Consider the following 25,496-nt stretch of genomic DNA (forward strand, 5'->3'; position numbering starts at 1 on the left):
AGTTTTAAAATACTCTCAGTTTGAATTGGAAATGAAGAAACCTAATGCATTTTACAAATGCTGCATTTCCACACTGAGTAGCTGCTGAAGCCAAGAGAAGTCATATGTTGACCTCTGTATCCATTCTGCTGCATTTCAAAATGTATGACCTAGAATTGTAATAGAGTCTGATTGGCTGGCCATGAAAACACAGACTGGCAGGGGGGGGGGGACACCCACATTTGCACTGTATGATTGCTGTGTAATCCAATTTTATACAGTGCAATTTTGCGGTGTAGAAGGCACTGGTTGCCAGCAGATGGCAGCAAAATGGAAAAAGTAGGCACAAAGTGAGACTACAGTGGACAAAAGATTTGAGATTTCCAGCAGCTTTAGTTTCACTAGCCTGTTTTTGATATACAAGGTAAGTTAGCAAGGGCAAAGAATCTTGGGTTTGCTGTTCCTCGGTACTGGTGTGCATATATCTGAGATAACTGTAATGTGTCCTGTAAATTTAAGACTTCTGATGGTTATGACAAGTGGTTAATTCACCTTGATGCTTTTCCACCACTGTGTTTTCTCTACAACTTCTAATATTTCACTGATTGCATAATTTGCAGATCGTTCCCCACCCCACACACACGCACAAGTGTCTGTAGATATCCATAGAATAGTAAACTGCCCCAAAGCTTTTTGAAATGGAGTTATACGGCTGGGCCTCTCTAGCTTTTAAACCCTTTCATGGTTTAGGCTGCTTGCAGAATTGATAGGAGAATGTTACTGATCCTGAAGCATTGTAAACTGCAAAAAATAAGGCCACTGTAAGCAATTTGTTCTGGAGTTCGTAAAAACTGAACTGTACTCAAAGCAAATAATGAGTGAGATCCATATAAGTATATTTTGTGACTCATTTGTCAGACTCAGAGAAAGATGGGAAAATATTTTCATTGTTCATTGCAGATTAACATAGGTTTTTTTTAATTAAACCTTTGCTATCAATTTTGCTTTTTAAAAGTAGGGATGCAGCTGCCTAATTTGAACTGTCACCCCCATTTCATATTACATTTTGTGATTTTTTGGCATGGTAGAACAATTCCTTCCAAACTAACATTTATTTTGTTTTCAATGCAGGACGAAAGCAACAGAAGCAGATTTTCCAGGTACTGGTTAATATGATTCTTATCCAGCATTAACATGAAAGGTAAGGAATATGTTTTATAATCTATCATTAAACTATTCTGGGTTGTAACTGTTTTTTGTTCAAGCAATTGTTCTTTTAAATTAGAAGTTCTAAAATGGGATTCTGAAAGGCTTTATATCCTTTTAAAGTATCTCTGCTCACGTATAGCTTTGTGACTAGATAACTGATGCTTTTTCCTGAAATGTTACCTACAACATATACCTTATTCCCAGTGTATGGTTAAGCATGTTTCTGAACTGTATTGTGCCTATTAGAAAATAGGAATATATACTAATATGCATGTATAAGAGCATTTATGAGGGAAATGTGAGATAGACCCTGCGAGCAAAATCACTGTTTTACTTTGTACACTGATATCGTGGGTGGCTAATGAATCTTAAGTACCATATTGATTTTGAACATTTTTACTCATTTCTTCTAAAAACATTGTTTCTCAGTGGCCTCTTCACTTTCCCAGGAAATATTCTGACAGTTGTAGTGATATACTCTCATTTTTACAAAACTCCACCCAACTTTAATAATGGGGTCCAGAGATCTTTGATTGCAATTGACCCAAGGGTGAATTTAAATATGTTGTTGCTCAGTACAGAGTCTGTTGATTCAAGAACTGTTGAAGGCAGAATGTCTCTCAGTAATCAGAAACAGAACCTTGAACTTCGGGATGGTGTCTGAAAGATGCAAAGAAGGGAAACAGGGAGGCCCTAGCCTGTCAGCAGTTCAGTGCCTAGAGGAGACCCTTCAATTCCCTTGCTAGGCCACAGACAAAAAGCAGGGGGAAGCATACTTGACATTCATCATATAACACATCCTCCTGAGTCGAAATCCTTTTAATCGGATGTTTTGGGGGGTTCACCTGAAATACTGAAATATTAATACTTAATACCCTGGGTTACTGCACTTCTAGAAGGAAAGTCATAGATGTTAAGCTATCCTGTTACCTGTCATTACGGAGGTTCAGATCAGGGCCAGGATAGCTGCATTCGCTATGTAGCATTTGGTCTCTTTTGAATGACATTACCACATCAGGAATCCATTCTGGGGTGGGGGTGGGAATTGCAACTCCCAGGAAGACTGATTTGAGTTACGAAGGTTATAGGACGCGCATGATACATAACTAAGAATCCTTTTGTCTTTTCATTTGCAAAGGGAGAATGCGCCTTTCTTAATAGTGTGTATGGGGGGGGGTTAGTTTATAATTTTGCATTAAAAACTAACTGGTGTGCAGAAATGTCAGACTCGGTTAAGGTGAATTTGCTCTAGGAGAGGATGTCTTTTCTGATGTATCAGTCAGGTGCACATTAGTTGGCATTCATAAGCAAGCTTACCTGAAAGTAAATTTCACTGAAATCAGTGCCACTTACTTTGGAGTAAATGTGGTTAGAACAGGCCATAGATTTCTGTTTGAGGAGAAAAAGTGTACATGTGCTGAGGTGGTTTGTGAACATAGTATCTTAATGTGTGTAAATGACATCAGTTGGAACAAATTACATATTGCCTCCACTGAGGTAATCTGGAAAGTTTGGGCTGACCATTCTTTTTCTTTGAGGTCTTCTCTTGTGATAAGCATGGATATTACTATTTCAATTAATAATTGATATTACAACTGTGTTAATATAATTGTATTAGTTATAACTTATATTACAGTCATCAGGCTTAGCCTTTGTTTTATTCCTGCAACTGGGGACGAGTATCAACCAGAAGAATGCAGATTAGACAATTACAAATGCAAAGCACGATCCAGTCAACGTTAATCACTTCTATATCACATAGACTTAAATAAAAGAATTAAGTGCATGCTTAAGCAGTAGTCATTTGGAATTTTAAAAACCCACATCTATTTAACATGTAGCTTAAAATAGTTCAGTCTTAGTACCAAGAAACATTTGAAATAACGAAAGTAAGAACACTATGTCTAGCTCTGAAGCATTTGAAGTGTTTTATTTACCAGAAATCTAAGTAAATTTTCAGCATGAAGTTTTACCACCTTGTAAGAGTTGATTGGGGAGATGACCGGTTATTTGATCTTTATTCTGTAATTTCTCTAAATAAGAATGCAGAAAATAGCAAAAACAAAGTTGCTGGGTCAGAGATATCCTAAAAAGACATTAATAATGGGGGGAGGGATTTATAATATTCACGTGTAACATCATATGCAGATGCCTGTTATATCATCAACAACTATGTCTATTATTTTTAGACATATGCACCTTGATTTTTAAGCTTCTGAGTTTCAAACAACGCAAGTTCTGGCCCTCCTTTTAGCAAGGAAGCTTCTTTCCACAGCAGTTTCAAGCGCTAGCTCAACAGCCTCCTCTTCTTATTCTTATCAAGGTCCATGCAATAGATCTGGAACAACTATGGAAAATGTAAGTAAATACTAAATACTAAACGTTTTGGTTAGTTGCTAAACAGCTTCTTCCCCCTGTATAAAGGCTTATTTTATAATTTCGATACGGTTTTATATTTCTGGAGAGTGTTTTACAATTCTATAGCTGCAGTCCTATGCACACTTATGTGGGAGTAAATCCCATTAAACCCAGTTGAGCTTACTTCTGAATAAACTTGCATAGCACCAGCTGTAAGGGAGAAATTCACAACCTGTAAATATGGCTAGAATAGTCCATACACAGGATTTTTAAAAAATTGGGTTTTTTCAGACTTTTTTTTCAGCTCTGAAACAGAAACAAGTATCTTGTGTTCCAGATATCTGTTACGATTTAGAATTCTTGTACATTTACCATTTAAATAACTACTCCATCACATAATAAACACACAGTCATAGTGTGGTATGTTCTGCCCTCCAGAAAATGTTTCTTTTTTGTCAGGTTTAGTGTAACATTTTTGGTATTGTTTTAAAAAAAACAAAACTAGAAACTTCTGCAGTGAAAGTGAAAGTGCAGTGAAAGTAAAGTAACAAGTGCCCAGTAGCTCCCTGGGCATATCCAAGCACGACCCTGTGCATGCTTACTCTGAAAGAAATCCCACTGTGGTCAGTGGAGCTTACTCTCAGTTAGATGTGCATAGGATTGCAGCCTAAGAAGGCTGAACAACGACATTAACAGTGCAATCCTTTACATGTCTACTCAGAAACAAGCCACATTACGTTCAATGGGACCTGCTCCCAGATACATGTGTATATGATTGCAATCTTAACTTCTGTTTCTATAGAAAATATTTTTGGTAATGTATATTATATTCAATATACATTATTCAATAGCCTCAAATTAATTTAATAGCTTACAAATTAAAAAATTAATGTTAAAAAGGGCTGTATAGCATGTTTGTTTGTTTTAAAAAGATTAAAACAAATCATAGTGTGATATACTGTGTAAAACCTTCCTGTTTCTTTAATGAGCAAATAACACCCAGGGGTGGGGGGGGGACTTGTCTTGGTTTAAAAAAAAAATCATTTTGAATAATGGGATTATTCTGAACAGAAGCTTAGAAACGGAAATGTACAAAGTTGGGCTTAAACCAGACTGAGTTAAGAACATTTACATCCCCTTGATTTAAGTGCAGAATATTTCTGGTGCCAATCAGCAGTTAAAGAAAGGAAGGAGGATTGATTCTGGGATCTGGTGTCCAGTGGTTTAAGGAAGAACAGGTCCTTGATGGTTGCCCAGATTCCAGAAAAGGATGGGATAAGGTTTTTAAGGTTCAGTAAGGTTTTTGGATCTACACCTAGGAAGGACAAAGCCATCTACCCCATTGAAGAGGAGCATTTGCCCCAACGGTTCTGAGTCTCTACTGATAAGGTGAGAGAGCTTATAATATCTTTTTCACCTGGTAAGGCACTGGGAGAAGATATGGTACTGCCTGAATTATATAAAATTTCTCTTGACTGGTGGTCCCCTTTATCGACAAGATTGTTCATGCATATTAAGAGAACAGGAGTTTCCCCCCATGGGTGGAAAAAACGTATTATTTTACCTATATTTTAAAAAGGGTGACAGACAGGATCCTGGAAATTACCACGCAATAAGCCTTTTAGACTGAGGGCTTCACCACACGAGGCTAAAATCCCACATGCTTACTGGGGCTTCTCTGTCCAGATTCTTTGCGGGATTAAGATCGGCTCCTTTACACAGGCTGACATGTGCTGTTTTTATTTCTCAGCAAGTTCTATATGTTTCATTTTACAACCACTAGATGGGACTGCTGTTATAATGCCATTACCAAAGTACACAGCAAGTAAAGCACTTCATCACATTTCCTAGAGAAAAATTGAACTTTCCCCTCATTGTACAAAGGCGGGATAAAGGTCATAAACCATGGGAGGGGCCCTGAAGGTTGACGAGGTTGTGTAAGGGACCCGCACACTTCCGTGAGTAACCACGCTTGATCGCATGATATGAGCCCGGTGTGGGAAAATATTTATTACATAAATTTGAAGTCTGGGGAGAACAAAACAGCAGTCATCCTGAATAAGCTGGCTTTAGAAGAGGGCTAAGCACTACTGATCACTGTTTGTCCCTTCAATATCTTGCAAGGAAAAGTATAGCGGGCCCTACAAGGCATCTTTATGCAGTCTTAATAGATTTGTCTGCTGCTTTTGATTCCATAAACAGATACAGGCTATGGTATAAATTGGGTAGCACAAGTATAGATAACTCCTTGTTGTTTTTGCTCCAAGAGCTCCAAACACATATTACAGCAAGAGTAGAGTAGAGATCTATGGTTCTTTGACTGAACCTATTACAATTAACCAAGGGGTCGAACAGGGTTGTCTTTTGGCCCCCTTTCTTTTTAGCCTTTATATATATTATTTTGTACCTCAATCAATTGGTTCAGAAGTTTTCTCTCCTTCAATTGGCACTCATGGGATTTCTGTTCCTATATTCTGATGACATGGTATTAGTATCCTGTAACCCGTGCTGGATTGAGAAAACTTTTGTCAAGACTTACTGAGTATTGTCTTGAAGAAAAACTACAAATATATTATTCTAAAACTAAAGTTATGGTTTTGGGGAAGAGATCTCAGCAATGTCAATGGTCAATTAGTGGCCATTAGATTGAGCAATTTAAAGAATTTAAATATCCTGGGGTGCTGTTTTAGGGAGACATTCTCTTGGAATGCTCAAGTAGATGCTATTAGATCTATGGGCCTTCCTACAGTAGGTGCCATTTTGAAGTTCTGTTATACAAAGGGGGCTTTCTGATTGATCCAATGTTAAAGCCCATTCATGGTAAAGTTTTTGCCCAAATCTTATATGGTATTTTAGTATGGGGCTAGGATTATTTTCAAGTTGCCAAAATGGAAACAATTCAAAATTCCTTCCTTCGGAAAATATTGGCATTGCCTTCAGACAGCCCAGAGGGATTGGTCCAGGCGGAAGTGGGTTCCCCCTCAGTAAGAGCTCGAGTACACTATACTATCTTTAATTGCTTGAGAAAGTTGAAAAATTCATCCAAGTTTTTTTTCAATCTAAGTTATATTTTATCAGCCTTCAGTCTTGTATGCCATGAATCTCTAGATTTAGGTATCTTCTCATATCATACTCCTTTTCTGAGGACCTCTTTGATTTACTTTTCAGGCGAGAGCTGTGGAAATAGATTTATGATCAAAACATTGGATTGGCAGGCCATTTTATCTTCTAAGTTTTTGAGGTTTAATGCATGTTTTAAATATAACTATTTGAGAGCCTCATACTTGGTAGATCTGACCTTTCAGACTTCTACAATTTCGAACCATGCTGACAGCAGTATTCAATGGTAGATACTGTCAGATCCCTTATGACCAATGTCTATGCATTTGTGGATCCTTGGAAATTGAAGATCTGATGCCCTACTTATGGGTATGTCCTTTATATGCATTACGGCCTTCAAAATTTGTTGGGAATATTATATCTGGGTTGCTACCTGAATGTGCCTTAAGAAATACATGTTACCTGCTATGCCACAGTAAATCTGTTAGTCTTTAAGGTGCCACATGATTCTTTTTTGTATTTGCTGTTATAGACTAAGGCTAGAATCCTATTCTAGTACATTTGTACAAATGTAAATGTACATTTACTCTAGAGTAAGTCCCATTGAATTCTGTGGAATTTACTTCTGAGTAGGGATGGGTGAATCTGTCAATTTGATTTCTCTTATTTTCTCATTTTTCCAATATTAAGTTCATTTTATCCTATTTCTGCATCAGTTTGTACTTTTTTAAAGTCTGTACTTTTTTAAAGTTTGTATGAAAATTTTCATGGATTTGTGTGTGCGTTGCTCCTAATATGCACATTTTGCATGATATTTTGCCTTATATATGCATTCTTATGCAATTTTTCTAATATGCATTTGGTACATGCATTTTTATGAACATTTTACCGCAATATATGCATTTTGCATACTTTTTTATTGGAGGATGGCATCACAAAATTCAATATCGAAGGAATAACTGTTATTACTCGGTAACTGTGAATACCGAAGGATAACTGTTTCGGTTTGCATATTGGCTTGGGAACTGCGAATTAGGTAGGCACATTAAAAATGTGCACATTAAAAATGCAGACTGAACACATTTCTCCCCCATACCTGTTTCTGAGTAAACATGCATCAGATCGGGCTGCATATCATGTCTTTCCCTGTAGAATTTGCCACATATTCAGATACATACTTTACAAAAACCTCCAATGTTTAGAAGATGGAAATAGGGAATTCTTTACATGGAACTCTTCCTATGCTTGCATCTAAGTGCACGTCCGCGCGCACACGCGCACACACACACACACTATTATCTATTGCTAACCATGCTTTTCTCCCTGCTTTACAATGTATTCATTTATTTTGTAATAGCCAGTCCTTCAGTGATGTAAAGGCAAAGAAGATGCTTGTTGGTTTGGTTAAAAATATTCTAGAAACGTCATAATAATCTTATATTGTATTATCAGAGGTTCAGAATGGACCTCACGAGCTGCACCATGTGAACTCCCAGACTGTCGCATTATGTGGCTCCTTAGTTTTAATATGCATGTGTGGGGAAGAGGGCTGAGACCAGCAAAACAACTCTAGAAACCCACATTAACAATATGGCTAAAAGCATCCTATGAATCTCCCAGAAGGCGAAATAAGGTCAGAATAGGGATAGTGGTTTTAGAAGGGACAGGGACCAGGACATAGAAATTATCCTTGGTAAATAGGGACTGTTAGAACATATTTATTCATAATGCTTCCAAAAGATGTGAGAAATGAAATCTGTGCCAGAGCGTATTCCACCCTGTTGTGCTACATTTCTGCAGAAAATGAAGATAAATAAAACCTGCAAAGACCCGTAAGAAGCAATCTATTGCTAGTGGCATTCTTTTTTCTTTTTTTTCAAAGCAAAGTTTTAAGTCTCAGAGCTCGGAAATGAGAGCCTGTCTAATATTTATAACTGGAAGTTTGGAAAGCTCTTGTGGGATTTCTGCCAGCATTTCATCGTGCATCTTAATCTTTGCCCTGTCCTGGCCTTCACAAAAAGCTCATGGGCCAAGGCAGCAGCAAAGGGAGAGCAACTTGTTCCAACAGTCTCCAGCACTTCACTGAAGACTTTTATGCATCCAGAGTCCCATTGTCCCTCTCAGGCTCTGCCCCTTCCTTGAGGTGTGCAAGGTCTTAAAGGGGCAGGCCTCTCTCTTGGCACTGAGCATTCCTCCTCCTCTATGAGGATTCCCTCGAGGCTCGTTGCCTATGTTGATGGGCCGACATGGGGATGCGGGTCCCTGGCATGGCGGGCTCAGTTCCTCAGATGTCACAGATTCTGAAAGTATGGACTGGAGGGCCTGATTCAGGGGCGCCCGTGGCTCTGAATTCAATGGACTCTGGCTTAGGACTTCCAGCATCTCTGCCTCTGGTCCAATGCATCGGGCTGGCCCCTCCTCATTTTAGTCAGACCGACTCAGAGTCCAAGCTGCTACAGAGCACGGGGGCCCTGACAACAATATCATGGTATCTATCTTATTTTGTATGGATTTATGTATGCACTAGTGTAGCGGCAAGATTGTTTGGCATAGATTCGGGGTGGAGGGTGGGGACCTGGGTTCAAATCTCCACTCCACCAAAGTTTTCCCCATTTAATTCTCACAGTAGCCCTGTATGGCAAGTTAGGCTAACAGTGACTGATCAAAGATCACCCAGTGAGCTTCGCAGAAGAGTAGAGGTTTGAACCTAAGGCTTACAATGCATCCACTAGACCACAGCAGCTACATTGCCATCAGTTGGCTTAATCTCAAACTCCATTACATTTTGGACTCTAGTAATCTCTCCCGCTCCTAATTAGCAACCAGGAACAGGAATTGAGACCAGTCAATGCTACCTGGGGAAGCAGGTGTTGACAATAGGGCAGTGTTATTAAATGAAAGGGATCCTCTACGTATATGTAAGTATATACTATGTTCTGTAATCCCTGTGGGCGTGCATGTTTTAATTAATTACTTCCTGTTTTCGGATTAAATTGGTCTATTTGTATTTTTCCTTTATTTAGTTATTTATTTATTTCATTTCTATACCGCCCAACAGCCGAAGTTGTCTGGGCAGTTCACAAAAATTAAAACCAAAGAGCACACAATAAAACAATATAAACTATATAAAACATTAAAACCACAGTATAACAATGCAACCAGAATAAAACCAGAATAAAACCTAGCAGCAATGCAGGGATTTAAAATACAGATTTAAAACAGCAAAGCTAAAAGTCTAGAAAGCTAAAATGCTAAAATGCCAGGGAGAATAAAAAGGTCTTCCCCTGGCGCCGGAAAGAATACAATGTAGCTGCCAGGCGAACCTCACCAGGGAGCTCATTCCACAGCCGGGGTGCCACAGCAGAAAAGGCCCTCCTCCTAGTAGCCACTCGCCTCACTTCCTTTGGCAGGGGCTCGCGGAGGAGGGACGCTGAGGATGATTTTAAGGTCCGGGCAGGCACATATTCCCTTCACAATATGTTTCCAGAAAGTGTAGCCAGAAGACAGTTTGGTGGTGGTGGTGGTGGTGGGGGGGGGGGGTTATTATGAAATGGTTACAGAACATGGATACTACCTCCTCCCATGTGTTCCGTTATGATCTCTGAGGTGGACCAAGATCACCACCATAAGGGTGGAATGAGAAGTGAGAATAAAAGTGGAGTTTCCACCAAAATAGCAACCCCTCACTAAGTTCCTCTTCCTATGCTGGTATCATGTCATTATGGGAGCATGTGACATGAAGTCACTGCACTGTCCCTTTTCCACATTATTGGCTACTATTGAGTATTGGGGTGGGGGGTGGGGGTTATTGGGCCCTACTTTCACACAACTGTTAATCATCTGAGGGGAACCCCTGAATAGGGCTTTCTCTAAATAAAGGATCAGGAAGTAGTGACATCATATTGTAGCAATGCAAGGAGGATAGGTTCTTCATTTAATAACAGGGGTGGCAACTTGTGGCCCTCCAGATGTTTTCCCCTACAGCTCCCATCCACTGTAGCTGGCATAGCCAACGGTGGGGGACAATGGGAGTTATAGGCCAAAACATCTAGAAGGCTACAAGTTGCCCACCCCTACTCCATAGCAACAGAATGAGTCGGTAAGTAGGGGTGGAGTACCAACAACAACAAAATAAGACAAAATCAGTCACAGTCTTCTGTACTATGATGCACTTCATCCCCCTTTGGAATACATTTATGAAGTAGCCACATTGGCTATCTGGTACGGTGATTGTCTGTATTCACCCATAGTGAGTAAGGAACGGCACCAGAACATATATTTCTGTGAAATGTATTTTCTTGAAATAATTCATACATGACAAGAAGGCGTTGCATGCTAGCCCTCAGCAAAATTTGTAGTTTCAGTTTTTTTAAAAAGGGATACCATCCTTAAATCAGCTTCCAACATTTTCTTGTTATGAGGGAGTAGTGGGCGTACATTCCTCCTGCTTCCTGTTCCTCCGCAAAAATGTCTGCCTGAGTTTAGTAAGAGATATTATTACAGGAATTCCTGCAGATGTTTTTGTTGTTGTTCAGTCGTTCAGTCGTGTCCGACTCTTCGTGACCCCATGGACCATAGCACGCCAGGCCTTCCTGTCCCGCACTCTCTCCCGGAGCATGCTCAAGTCCATATTCATTGCATCGGTGATTCTATCTAGCCATCTCATCCTCTGCCGTCCCCTTCTCCTTTTGCCTTCAGTCTTTCCCAGCATCAGGGTCTTTTCCAGAGAGTTTTCTCTTCGCATTAGGTGGTCAAAATATTTGAGCTTCAGCTTCAGGATCTGTCCTTCCAATGAGCAGTCAGGGTTGATTTCCTTTAGGAGGGACCGATTTGACCTCCTTGCAGTCCAGGGGACTCGTAAGAGTCTTCACCAGCACCACGGTTCGAAAGCATCAATTCTTCGGCACTCAGCCTTCCTTATAGTCCAGCTCTCACAGCCATACATTACTACTGGGAAAACCATAGCTTTGATTAGATGGACCTTTGTCGGTAAGGTGATGTCTCTGCTTCTTACTATGCTGTCTAGGTTTGCCATAGCTTTCCTCCCAAGGAGCAAGTGTCTTTTAATTTCATGGCTACAGTCACTGTCTGCGGTGATCTTGGAGCCCAAGAAAGTAAAATCTGTCACTGCTTCCATTTCTTCCCCTTCTATATGCCAGGAAGTGATGGGGCCAGATGCCATGATCTTAGTTTTTTTAATGTTGAGTTTCAAACCGGCTTTTGCACTCTCCTCTTTCACCCTCAACAAGAGGCTCTTGAGATCCTCTTCGCTTTCTGCCATTAGGGTGGTATCGTCTGCATATCGGAGGATGTTGATAATTCTCCCAGCAATCTTAATTCCGACCTGTGATTCATCCAACCCGGCGTTTCTCATGATGTACTCTGCATATAAGTTAAATAAGCAGGGTGACAATATGCAGCCTTGTCGTACTCCTTTCCCAATTTTGAACCACTCGGTTGTTCCATGTCCGGTTCTTACTGTTGCTTCTTGACCCTCGTACAGGTTTCTCAGGAGACAGGTAAGGTGGTCTGGTACTCCCATCACTTTAAGAATTTGCCACAGTTTGTTGTCACACAATCAAAGGCTTTAGCATAGTCAATGAAGCAGAAATAGACGTTTTTCTGGAATTCCCTTGCTTTCTCCATGATCCAGCGAATGTTGGCGATTTGATCTCTAGTTCCTCTGCCTCTTCGAAACCCAGCTTGTACTTCCGGTAGTTCTCGGTTCGCATACTGCTGAAGCCTAGCTTGTAGGATTTTGAGCATCATGGGCTGAAACGGGTTGAGCTTTTTTACAAATAAAATCCTTGTTCCAGCATCTTGAGACATTTCTCTTCCATTCATGGGTCTATTTTGGATGCTGTCCCGCTTTTGGACCTTTTGTTTTTTTGCTTTCTGCCTGAAATAGCCTTGGCATCTCCTCCCCTGGGAAGACAGGCAAATTATCTCTGTCTCAAGAGCTTCTGCTTTTCTCGGGCAGGGAAGAATCAAAGATGGTCTTCTAGACACAAGTTAGAAGCTGTCCCCCACTCTGACCCTGGATGGCTTGGCCTCTACAGTGAGGGCCCCAAAGGAGCACTATGTCTCCGAAACACATCCAGGGAGCTATACAATATATGGGGCCTTTTCCTACCTCACCCTTCAAAATGTTAGGCATTTTACTAGCACAAAGGTTCAATGCTTATCCCCAACTACTAAATAGGGCTGTTCTCACCCCACGCCACAGCTCATCATGGCTTATTTAAGCCACAATGAGCCACGGCACCCATGGGTACCATCCTGAATATCCAACCCTCGACCGTGGTTTGTCATGTCATGTGAACGTGGCCAGCGGGGGTTATGTGCATAACCCTAGAACAGGCCATGAGTTATGCATGTAACCCTCGCAGAACCCTCACTGGCTGGGTTCACATGACATGACAACCCACAGTTGGGGGTTGAATATTCAGGATAGCTCATGTAAATGCAGTCATTGACTGCACAAATAAAGAGCTTTCATCACACCAGTAGATGATTGGGCCCTGGTTTTGGTAGTCCACCAGGAAAGTGAGTGTCAGAGTTGCCTGGAAGATCCTCTTGAGAGGATGTGCTTCGCTTACGTAGAGATTCTAATGGGATAAAAAGGAGAAGGCCAACTCTTGGTGGCTTCAGTACGTTTTGAGCTTCATAGGTCAGAATGAATACTTTGTATTATGGAAGACAGTGCAGACTCTGGATCCCCTGGCAGAATCTATGTACAGGTGCAATAAAACTACCAGCGATTCACTCTTCATAATGTGGCCTTCCCTGTGTTACATATCTGTGAACAGCCTAATACATAGTAATTGTGTTCCTGTATGGAGGCATGTGGTATAGCACATGTATTCACATGCAGAGCTGATTGAAATAATATTTCTATCTGAGCACAGTGAATCATACAACAATCACACACTTTTTCATAAAAACACCAAATTACACTGGTTGATTAATTCATAGTCCAATTCAAGGACTGATAATTTTCAGATAGAGGCATGTGGTTTTGCATATGAGTGTGCATGCACAGCCGATTGAGCATGGCATAACACACAGTGACTCATAGCAATCACACACCTGTTCATAAAAGCACCTACTTTGCACCATTCGTAGACTAATGCATAGTAATCATTTTCAGATATGGAGGCATGTGCTATTGTGCATATGTGTACATACTGGCCTATTAAGCATGGTACAACACATGTAACAATTGTATGCTTTTTTATAATAGCGCCCAATTTACACGATTTGTAATTTTGTAGACTAATACATAGTGCGCATAGTAGTGAACTTTTTTAGACATGTAGACGTATGGTAGCGCATGCGTTTTTATGTGTAGCTGATTGGAATACTGTTTCAGTGTTTGAAATAATGGTATATATTATACAATGTTCAAATATAAGTATTTCAATCAGCCAAATCTCCCACTATCTGAAAATATCAAATCTCCCACTATCTGAAAATGATCACTATGTATTAGCCCACAAATAGCGTAACTGTGGTGCTTTTATGAAAAAGGACATGATAATTATATGAGTCACTTTACCATGCTCAAATAGAAACATTATTTCAGTCAGCTGTGCATATGCACACATATGGTATACCACATGCTTCCATATAGGAAACTGATTGTTATGTATTAGTCTACAGCGTAAATGTGGTGTTTTCATGAAAAAGTGCACTATTATTTTATGTCATTTTGTTTTATACCATGTGCAGTTGGCTGATTGATTAAATGACCCCAGCAAAGGACTCAGCTAGCTTCTCCCAACTGCCTACTGCCAGAATAAGCATGGTTTCACATGCAGCTTGTCACTCACAAATAAGGGCAGATGGAAGCTGATCTAGACAAACAGAATAACAATTAGTCTTCCATATTTAAAGAGTGATTCTGCATTCAAACTAGGAACCCCAAATACAAGCAATTCTATCTGCAAAGTAGATGACAACTCCTATCAGGGACTTCATGAGCCATCTCCAGTGGTGTAGTGGCAAATCCAGAAGTGCAGGCTCCCTTTGGGACAGTCACAGCCACGTCCCCTCACAGCCATACCCCCTCTAAGATTGTACAACCTTGTAAGATATGCAGCCTTCAACTGGGATCCAAAAACAGTGCAGCTGAGAGCAAGGAAGGAGTATTTCAGTTGGACGTCTGGGAAAAATGCAGGGGTGTTAATCTTTTTCACTCACTCAAACACAAACATTTGAGGTTTCCAAACAAAATACAATACTCTGTGGAAGCTTCACCCTCTCAACTCAGCCCTCACAGACAGATCCCTTCTCGCTGAAACAGCCCCCTTGCACACTCCCTTAGTGCCCCAACATTACCCACTAGCCTTCCTTAAGCTCCTTCATTATATCTCTCCCGTCCTGTCCCGCAACAGAAACGTCCGCACACCCAGCTGGATTGAACCACACACACACACCTACCTTCTTTCTCCTCTCCCCCCAACTGTTTTTTTTTTTTCTGTTTCCCTTCCCTCGCCAGGGTTTGTTTGCCCAGGTACATGCCAGCCTTGTGCCAAAAAGTGTGGCTGACAGAGCAGGTTGCATTTGGCAATTCTGCTTACTGTAGAAATGAATGTTCAAGAATTAACAGTGCAATCCGATGGGTCTTTATTTCGAATTCACTTTCCAGAGACCTTGGGAAGGCAGCTAAGGCTGCAGTCCTACACACACTTACCTGGGAGAAAGCCCAATTGGACACTGAACCTAGTGGGACTGTCTTCTGAGTAAACATGCATAGGATTGTGTGATAAATCCAAAAAACTGGCACAAACCAGCCACCTGCCCTGCCCCATAAGTAAAGAATGGTGGCAGCGCCCCCCCCCCCGCCTCTCCTGCTGCTGCTGTGGCCAGCAGCAGCAGCCCTGAACGTGTGGCCGGTGTTGCAGGAGACGAGGGCAGCACCGGGCGCACAGGCAGGGAACAGGGACGGGCGGAGAAGCCAAGAGCTGAGGAGGAGGGGGGGGCGAGAGGAGGCTGCAGAGCTCCCTCAGGCTCCCTCTCTCGCTTGCTCGCTCCTTTGCCTGGCTGGCTCTGCGCAGTAGACGAGAGGCAGCCAAGAGGCATCCGCCCACACTCCCTCTGCTCCCTCCGCCTTCCCTAGCAGACTGCGACCCGGCTGGGGGCTGGCTTCAAAAAAGGGCCGGAGCGATGCCCCGGCACGACCCGCCACCACCACACCACTGGCCACCTCATATCAACAATTCAGATTAGATATATATGTAACACAAGTTGACCAGGCCATTCACTCTTGACTTTGCTCCCATCTCCCCACTCTTACCTGGCAAGAGATGCATGGAAATTTCACCCTGAGAAATTTTTGACTGAAATTCTGTCAACTTCCCCAAAACAGCTTCAGGGCTTGTCTAATTGGGATCCTCCTGCTTTGTCTCAACATTTGAATTAAGATGAGATTCAGCAGCAATGCAGCAATGCATGAAATGCACTCTGCAAAATTGCACTATTCTTGGTGTGTGTGTGTGTGTGTGTGTGTGTGTTTTAAACAACCCTTGGAACACCTACTGAGGTTTTACCTAAACAGAATTTGTCCAAATGGGCCTTGAATTTTGCTTTGGGCAAAATTCCTTGTCTCACTGTTGTCATTTGTTTGTATGTTAATCTATGACCTGTAACTAGTTTTTATAATGATAATTGCATCCCGACTTCTTTATCCCATCCTGCACTCACATCTGACTCTCCTTACATTCTAGGTTTGGATCTGATGTCTGTATTTTATTCATTCATTCATTCATTCATTCATTCATTCATTCATTTCATTTCTATACCGCCCAATAGCCGAAGCTGTCTGGGCAGTTCACAGAAATCACCTCTGGCATTAGTTTCTGGCCAAATGAAGCTCCCTTCTTTTGTCTGGGCCAAAATGCTATAACTTGTTAAAGGGAATTAAATTAAGAGGTTAACAACTGCGGATTGGCCACTTATGCATGTAGATAACTTTATTTCTCTGCAGTTGTTGACTGGCAGCTGAACTGTAGTCTTTGGGGGAATGTGAGAGGAAACGAACATTCTACATGAGGTGACTGATCTTTGTGGTGAGTCTTTTGTGCAGTTTACCCCTTCATGCTTTGGTCAACAAATCATGAACATGCAAATGTTCACTAGCCTGAAGGATAAGTTGGGCTCAATAGTTCAGGCTTATATCTTCCAAACCTTGCCAGATATAAAATGAATTTATTATTCTAACTTTGTTCCTGAAATATGTACCAGGTAACGATATATGGGCCCCCACTTGAGAAAAGTTGACAGTCTTACTGAAATTCTCTCCCCTACCCCAATCCCTAGAAGTTCTTCACATATTTCACACAAGCAGGAACTTCCTAATGTTTATTTAGGCAAACCCTGTTGGCCACTTAGAGATGCAAGACTTTCTTCCTTGAGACATTCTGGTAATTGTAGCTAACCTCTTTTGCTTCCTGCCAAGGGGCTCAGGGGGAGAGGTACCTCAAAACTGGATCTCTCCATGGGCCACCTTAAGAAGGACAGAACTCTTGAAATAGATTGTAGTTCACAAGAACTCTTTATTTTCTCTTAGTTTCTAGCACTGGAGAGAAGCTTTTTGGCACATTTGGTGGCTAATCTAGTCCATTCAAGTCCCTCAAGGCACCCAACCTCATCTCCCAGAAGCCCTCACAAAAGAGGGCATTGTCTTGTCTTCAGATCTTCTTCTCATTCCTTCTCCTTGTGCTCTTAGTTCCATCTCTTCAGCCTCTTGCTCATGTTTCTCATGCTTTGGAGAATTAACCTATGCCTCCAGCTGTATCCCCACCCTCAGGTCCAGCCAACCATCACAGTCTCCACACTCTCCGTATCCTGGACCACACTCTGGACCAGATACTACTACCCAACAGAGACCGATCTCTTCTTCACCTCTTGTACCCTCAGGTCTCCAAAGGCAGCTTTTGGTTGGTCCTGCACATACAGTGATGCAGCTAGGACTTGGCCTTGGGTCAGAGCCCAGGGCCCCACAGGTGGAGGGGCAATGACCACCCAGAGAGTGGCAGGTGATCAGGGTGGCATTTTATAATCAGAAGGCGGCTAGCTGGGCATGTACATGATAACAGATGCACATTTTATTATTATCATTAGTATTAGTATTATTACTATATACATGCTAGTGTAAAGCCTGTGTCACCACAGGTGCTAATAGTTTGAGAATGACTGGATGAAAATATGTTTGGCCGTTTCCCTTGCGACTGGAACAAATTTCAGGGGGCATTTCCTTCTTCCCCTCCCTTTTCCTCTCTCAACTTTCCAGCTATGTCCCATATCAGGTTCCCTTCAATGAGCACCCCAATAATATGACCTGTTCCCACTACATTAAAGCAAGCCTCCCCCTGCCAAAGCAAACGGGGTCTTCCAACCCACCACCCTCCCTCTCATTCACCCACACATTAGCCTCCCTCCTTCCAATAAGAACCCCCTCCCATTACATGAAAGCCGAGACAGACCCACCCCTCCTCTGTTGCAGGGAAAGGGGGTGTTCCAAGCCCCCACCCAAGAAGCCCCACCCCCATTTTCACCTGGGCCTGAAAAACAAAAGGTGAGACACCGGGGGGGGGGGAGAAAAAACACTGCCTTTCTCTCCTCTGCCCCAAGTCAGAGCCATCCAAAATGGCACCAGTCTTGTGCCCTGCCCGCTCCTGCCACTACCTCCCCCTCACACACACAGAAATACACAACCCCCACCCATGTGCAGGGCATCACGGGAGGAGCAGCAGTAGCCCCTCTCTCTTCACTCTTGGATTCATCCTGTTCAAAACAATCTGCAGGCAGCATGGCCATTGCCCGTAGCGACCGCCCCGAGGCCTAGCAGCACACCGCGAAGCCTGCCTGTGAAACAAACTGAATAAAAACAAACCCAAACAGAAAGAGCAAAAAGGAAATGGGGAGGATGCAGGTAATGAAGGTCGAAAATATGTGATGTCAGATCAGGCAGTGTTTGGCATAGAGCAAATAAACTGGCACTGAACTGGAGAGCAATAGCAGACTGGTGTGGAGCAAATAAACATACTGGTTGGCTATTAAAGCTAGAGTTCTGAACTTTTTTGAAGTTTCAAAAGTTTTGGCACATCTACACTGCTCAAGCTTCAGTTTTTTTAAAAAAAATGAGCAAAATTGGTCTGGTAGATCTCTACTAAGAAGCATTACACTGCAGTATTCTTATACACACACACACATATATTCATTCTACAACAACATGGTGCTTATTCCATGTTGTTAAGTAAATGTGTTTCACATCAGGACAGCAGAAGCAAACTCCATTTTATCCCTGCAGTCATGATGATACTTTGATTTAAGTGAGTTTGAAATGCAAAACTACACATGCTGAGAGTATTTCTTAAAAAAAAATATATCAGGATTAGCAAATAGTGTTTTGTTTGTCTTTGCTCTAATGTATCAGGAAGCAGTTGCAAAGCATGGAATGGCGATGGTGTGTGTGCATGGAAAAGAGAAATGTTAGTGGTGTGCTTCATAGCTGGCTATCTAAATTTGAGTGGGCATGACCATTAAATCCAGGGTCTAAAATTACCAGTACCAGTGTAGACATACAGTATTCTCCTTCAGTTCAACTCCTCTCCCCGGCTCAGCAGCCAGCACAACCCCCCTCCATCCAGCCACCCAGTTTACCATATAGATCACATCTGCAATCTTTACAGCAGTGATTTTCAAATGTGTTCCAGGGAAGCCAGGGTTTCTCTGAACACTTATTAAGTGAAAAGATCAACAAATACAGATAAGCTTCCCTGAAAGACAGCTTGCTGTATATTACTTCTCTTACTGCCCACGGATATGTCAGAGATTATGGCCTAGTTCTCTCTGATGTGGCAAACCTGTGTCTGGGCTGTACCATTTCAGAAAAGGAGTGTGTGTGTGTGTGTGTGAGAGAGAGAGAGAGAGAGAGAGAGATTTGGATGTTCCTCCATACAAAAATAAATAAGATAAATACAAATACATAGAAAATTAGCATGTCAGGGAGAACAATGCAAAGGCTTGCTACCTCAATGAGAACTAGCCTAAATTGCAATGTGTGGCTGAAGGATAGTGTTTGGGGTATCGCATATGGTGATGGTGAGGCCCTGAAAGCCTGGCTCCTTGTCATGTATTGTGAGTATGCTGTAGAACAGAACCCAACATCTTCCACAATGCAGTGGCTTTGTGGCAGGGGTTCATAAGTTCCTCAGCAGACAAACTGGTGTGGAAAATATTCCCTGAAGATCATTATTTCCACCCCCCCAAACCTTGAAATATGGCCACAAAATTAGGCAACAAGAAATACAGATGTTTTTGAATCCTATGCTTAACCCCTAGCTAAATTGGCAAGTCTTCTCATTAAAGAAATATAAATCCAGTAGAGAAAAATGGATACAAAAGTAATTCACAATGTGAAGCAAGTACTCAGTCCAACAGGATGTCATGGTGAATCACTTTCCCAACAATTAACAAAAAAAAAAATGTTTAAAGGAATTAGGATTCTTGCACACAGAGCAGTGGAAAAGGGGTATGACTTTGGCTTTAACTGCTTTTCTACAGAACAGTAACTAATAAGAATCTCACAGGAAGAAGCAGATGTCCTGCCTCTTAAACTGAACCTGAACCAAATGAATGGTTTTACTGAAGAATATATAAATCAAACTATGCAGGATTACAAAACAACTCACTACACTCCAAACACTGAAGCCTGTGAAGCCTGCTGGATTTCCCCCCTTAGCATCCGCATCTAGAAAACAAACTGGGGGAGAGAGGGGGGGAGAGAGAGAGAGAGAGAGATGCTCCATCCATCCATTTATCAAATGTTAAAAGCACTTTACATAGATTATCTCAGGTATTCTTACAGCAACCTTATAATATTATTATCATCCCCATGTTGCAAATGAGGGACTGATTCTGAGAGAATAATGGCTTGCCTAAGGCCACCTAGAAAGATCATGGCTGAGGTGAAATTTGAACTGGGAACTTCACAGCTCACACACCTTTTGCCAGTACAGTACAAGGCAGAGGCCACAGAGCAGCAGTGGAGCCCGTGTGGTGTGGCAGTTAGACTGGGGAGGTCCTGCTTCAAACTGGTTGACCATGGCCAGACCTCTCAGCCTGATCTACCTCCCAGGGTTCTTTTGAGGATTCAGGGGTGGGAGGGACAACAATGTTCTCTTTCTAGAGGAAGGCTGGTTTTAAATGTAACAGATCAATAAAGCACACGCTTTGTATGCATAATATTCAAAACCGAATCCCCAGCAACTTTAGTTAAAGGATCTCATCATGTAGCAGGGTTGGGAAAGATCCCCCTACCTGGCCCTTAGAGAGCCATGGCTAGTCAGTGTGGATAGTACTGAACTAAATGGGCCAATGACTCAGTATAAGGCCACTCTGTATGTTCCTACACTACTCCAAATCCAACAGCCCTCCTTACTGTAGCTCCCTTCTAGTGCTGGACATTTGGCTGTAGTGGAAGCAAATGCAAGGATGCACATACAGAGGCAAAGGATGATTTATTGCTACTTAAGTGGCAAAAATTACATATAAACCCATCAGTGACCAGGTGTTTCCTTGTGCATGTAAAAAATGGAGAATAAAAGATCTGTTTCTCCAAAGGAGAACGTTTCACCAAGTCATTCAAACATTACGTTTCACCAAGTCATTCAAACAATACTTCAAAAATTGAGTGTACACATTCACCTTTTCTGTCTGTCTCTTTCCAAGAGCTTCCCCAACCTGGTGCCCTCCAGATGTTTTGGACTACAACTCCTGACATTCCTGGCTGATGGGAGTCCAAAACATCTGCAGGGCACCAGGTTTGGGAAAACAGATTTAAAATGTGAAAGACCAGAGCAGCCTTCCCCGACCTGGTGCCCTCCAGATGTGTTGGACTACAACTCCCGTCATCCCAAGATTGGGGAAGGCTGGATTAGACTCTCTATGAAATTGTTCCAAGGGAAATTTCAGGATGCCCCTTATGTGAAAAATCTAAGGCATTTTGAGGGAAACAAAAAGCCTTTTAATAAGACTCGCAGCATGACGCACAGGCCCCACTTGGGACCGCAGAAGACATGAATGCAGTTGTCAGTTGAGCTGTGCAGTGGGTATCATCCTCTGCCTCTCACCAGCACTGGATGTCTTGTTGAGTCTGATAAAGAAAACGCTCGATACAGTGTGTAAAATGGATGAGACCTGGGGCTACAGATTCTCTTGATTTTTTTTTCTTAACTTGGAGGTTCTTGTCACCAAATAACATTGGACAGGTTTTGCGGAAAGCAAAGGGAGTTTTGATGAGAGCACCAAAATACTTTTCCCCCCTAAACATCCCTGGGTAAAGCCCCAAATTTATTTCCAAAGAGCACTTTCTCCTTCTTAAAAGCCTCTTTATTTTGAAGGAACATTGATTACACACTGACCTGGTTCACACATGACAGACCACCGTGGGTTAATTTGTCTAACCCTCAAACAGCCCCTGCCACCTCGGTTTGTACGACTTGACAAGCCATGGCAAGCTGGGTGCCCACAAGGGCCATGAAAACATGGGTAAATTAAGCCGTGGTGGGCTGTTGTGGCATGCGGACCAGTTTATTGTTATATCCTTCATGCTGCCTTTGTTCTTAACAGGAAACTTATAGACCCAGTGTAGGCCACTTGATCCCCTCCAGATATTTTGATCTACAGCTCCCAGAATCCCTGACCATTGGCCGTGTTGGCTGGGACTTATGAGAGCTGTAGTTCAAAATATCTGGAGGGCACCAGGTTGACTACCCCTGCTTATACATAGACGACTATAGCACCATATCATAAAATAATATCAAAGATTTGGAGGGGGTCTTAAAGGCCATCTAGTCCAACCCTTACAGTCTTGTAAGTCCATCTAGTCCAATTTCTTAAATAAATATATGTATTAAACAAACAAACAAACAAACACATAAATAAATAAAGCAAGCCCCCTGCTCACTGAGGGAAATCCCGAGCTACAGCATCTCAAATGTCTAGTCTTTGCTTAAAGACCTCCAGTGAGGAAGAGCCCACCAGCCCTCTAGGTCTGCCTTTCCCACTAGTGCCCACGGAATGTGTTTGACTACAATCCCCATCATTCCCAGCCAGCAATCCTGAAGTTGCAGTCCAACAAATTTGAGGGCAGCAGGCTGGACAAGGCTACTCTAAGTAACTGGTGCCATCATCAAACTGCTCTTACTGTCAAGATATTTCTCCTAATGTTCAACTGAAATCTTCCCTCATGTATCTTGAGTTGCTCTTTCCTAAAACCAGTAAAAAATGCCAGGGAACTCATCTGTATGAAACTGGTTCAGAGAGGATTTTTCTTCTGGGAAACTGTTGTGGTGCAGTGATTTACTTGCAGAAATTTCATTCAGGTTGGGGCCATGAGGCCAAATCCCATCATTTTTTATGCAGAGAGGACAGCAGGAATTTGGCATACAAACACACACACACACACACACACACACACATACATATGGGGGGGATGGAGCCATAGCTCAGTGGTGCATTACATGATTTGCATGCAGAAGATTTCAGGCTCAATCACTGGCATCTTCAGTTAAAGGATCTCTGACAGCAAGAATGGGAAAGAACTTTACTTGAGATTTTGGAGAGCCGTTGCCAAACAGAACAGACAGAACTGGGCCTGGTGGCCAAATTATCTGACTTAGTTTGATAGCTTAATAAGTGTATGTACATAATGGAGAATGAACTAAGGTATTTAGGTGCCTTGAACAGGCCAGATGGTTTGGGCCCCTTTGTTCAACCTCCCAAGATTTCTACAGTAGTACAAATGCATATGGTGAAAGTCACTAAAAATAAATGTGTTGCCTGCAGAAGGCAAGGCACAGAAGTTCCATGCATGGAGGATGGGAAGCAGGCAAGTACAAGATGATGACAAACAAGGGGATACACTGACCCCTTTTATTCCTCCCCCCCCACCTCCTCCCCCCTTTCTTGCCTCAGAAATTATGGCTCTTCATGGTTTCCTTCTCTCTTAAGCCCATCTAGTGCTCAAACCGCTTGCGCTAGGAAGACCAACTCCTTCTCTGGGGCTGTTTTGCCAAGAGAGAGGCTGTAACGAGGGAGAGGATATGCGTTGAGGATATGCGTTTGAGAGGAAACGAACCAGGCTGGCTTTACCCACTTCTTCCCTTTCTCTTGCCAGCCATCACTCATTAACTCCATCAACATAAACTCTGCCCTCTGCCTTTCTCACATGGAGAGCCAGGATTGCAGCTAATGTTTGAATCAATAAATACTTCGAATATGATTCTCTCTCCGTGTGTGTGTATGTGTGTGCGCGCGGGCGGAAGTGCCCAACATTTCATCTGCTCTCACAATATTTCATCACATTCTATGTGACCCAGAAGCCAAATCTAGAATGGGGCTTCATAGAGAAGAGTGGGCTTGATTCTCAGTGGCTTGAGCTGCTAAGGTCTTGACTGGGAAGGGGACTAAATAAGGAGCATGCCTTTCCTTGCCATTTGCTCCTGTGGGCAAAATCATTGCCATACATTTCTCTGGGGTAAAGTGCTGCACGTGGGGGTCAGTGTTGCAGTGAGGGCAACTGTTGATGCCTGGCAGTGGGGGAATCTAACTACTGACAAAGATCACCTGAGGGCAGGTGCAATGTGCTTCTATGTGCAGGGTACACTGAGACCTACTGCTCCTCTAAGAGTCCTTATAGTATATTTACACACACCTCATTCATTGTATTACAGGAATTTTTCTATTAGATAATAAACCTCATATTCTACCACTACAATTTCTATTACAGCATGGCAGACATTCTTAGCTTTTATGGTAAGAGGGTACCACAATTCTAACCATGGAAATTACCGGATTCATTAGCAACATTTGATGGCCGTGATGCATCTTTTACTATCTTGATGAGCCAGACAAACAGATCTCCTTGTCCTCTCTTGACTTCAAGCTTCTACAAAGCAGACTCAGAATCTCACTAGACTGACTGAATTAGTACAATTGTTGAAGGAGCAGGATGCTTGATCTATTTAGTGGTCTGATGATTTATTTTACCATCAGGATCACTGCATGCCTTTGTCTTTGATGACCCCTTTCTCATCATATAAATAGACCTTTTGTCTGCTGCCAGCATCAGATGGTCCATGTGATGCTGTGGTCTAGTTTACTGCACTTACAGTCTTCCACTCCCTAGTAACCTCCTAGAAATAACAGCTTTGAGGATTTTTGTGTAAGACATGAAAGTGGAATATATAGTTCCACGGGCTGAACTGTTTTTTCAGCATTAAAAGTGGTTTTCAGTCTGGATTATTTACAAAGAACACAGAATCATTTGTTCATGACCAAGTTCATCCGCCTAAAATGAATGAGAGGATGTGGCAACCTTTAACTGTAATAGTTAAAGGAGTCAGTCATACATGCACAGAGAGGCTGCATACCTCTTAAAGTCAGATGCTGGAGACAAAGAACAGGGAGAGTCTATCACCTTTATGCCCTGTTTTTGAAGGCTCAAATTATCTGGCTAGCCATTACTGGAAACAAAAAGCTGAACTAGGTGGACTAGAACCCAGAAAGGTGATTCTTATATTCCTATGACTGCTGAACAAATAATTACAGGTGTATTCCAGCTCAAGTTAAGCTCTTTTAAGTCCCAAGAACTTGTCTGGTGCACTGAAATTATTACAGTGCCCTGACCTGAAGATTTTCACCCATAGTTTAAGAGAGGACAAACAAATCTTACTGATCACATTAGCTTTTCATCAGCCTCTCTGTAATGTTTTTTATGAGATCCCCTCCCTATCATGTTGCTTCCATCACCTCTCTGACACAGAGAAGAGCCTCTCCGTCAGATCTTAGGGCACAGGCAGCCTGGTATGGGAAGAGTTGGT

The 25,496-nt window shown here is 42.1% G+C and overlaps 1 long non-coding RNA gene across 2 annotated transcripts; it reads left to right on the plus strand.

The window, feature by feature from the left end:
* Nucleotides 1–258: 258 nt before the first annotated feature.
* On the plus strand, nt 259–23,901 carry LOC146340271 (uncharacterized). Of its 2 annotated transcripts, none has more exons than XR_014784512.1 (5): nt 259–403; nt 1,111–1,180; nt 3,378–3,546; nt 4,866–4,935; nt 23,626–23,901. It is a non-coding gene; the product is annotated as an uncharacterized LOC146340271 (long non-coding RNA). The 2 variants fall into 2 exon arrangements; XR_014784513.1 differs by lacking the exon at nt 259–403 and adding an exon at nt 615–800.
* The last annotated feature ends 1,595 nt before the right edge of the window (nt 23,902–25,496 follow it).

This window comes from Heloderma suspectum, chromosome 7 (assembly GCF_057233095.1).
Source record: "Heloderma suspectum isolate Gila_16-S chromosome 7, 16-S_ref, whole genome shotgun sequence".
NCBI classification, from domain to species: domain Eukaryota; kingdom Metazoa; phylum Chordata; class Lepidosauria; order Squamata; family Helodermatidae; genus Heloderma; species Heloderma suspectum.